Genomic DNA, 650 nt, shown 5'->3' with positions numbered 1-650 from the left:
TTTACCCAAGGTGTTTTTTTTTAGATCTTATCATAATGTGTTTATATTTTGCTGCTAATTTTCAGATCCGCCACCCACCCAACTGGTAACAAAAAACCACTCAGTTCCGTTTTGAAAGTGAGTCACCCAATTAAATTTAAATGTTTATTCGTTGAACTGGATTATATATCATATCATATCATATTATATTACACGTACCATCACAAAATTCTAATTCAGTATTTACAACAGCTGTCCAACAAACGGGAATGTCAAACTGAGTAACAGTTCTGTGATAATTTTGCAGTTTTAATAAAAGCATATTGCTCTACCTTTGGTAATTGAGTACTATTTTTTCCCACCTTGTTTTGAATTTATGTGCTTCCTCATGGTGGAGGCGCAATGGCCCAGTGGTTAGGGCAGCGGACTCGCGGTTATAGGATCATGGTTTCGATTCCCAGACCGGGCGTTGTGAGTGTTTATTGAGCGAAAACACCTAAAGCTCCACGAGGCTCTGGCAGGGGATGGTGGCGAACCCTGCTGTACTCTTTCACCACAACTTTCTCTCACTCTTACTTCCTGTTTCTGTTGTACCTGTAATTCAAAGGGGCCAGCCTTGTCACACTCTGTGTCATGCTGAATATCCCCCCGAGAACTACGTTAAGGGTAAA

This window comes from Octopus bimaculoides, chromosome 30, assembly GCF_001194135.2.
Source record: "Octopus bimaculoides isolate UCB-OBI-ISO-001 chromosome 30, ASM119413v2, whole genome shotgun sequence".
In the NCBI taxonomy this organism is placed as follows: Eukaryota; Metazoa; Mollusca; class Cephalopoda; order Octopoda; family Octopodidae; genus Octopus; species Octopus bimaculoides.
This window is presented reverse-complemented; position numbering follows the sequence as displayed.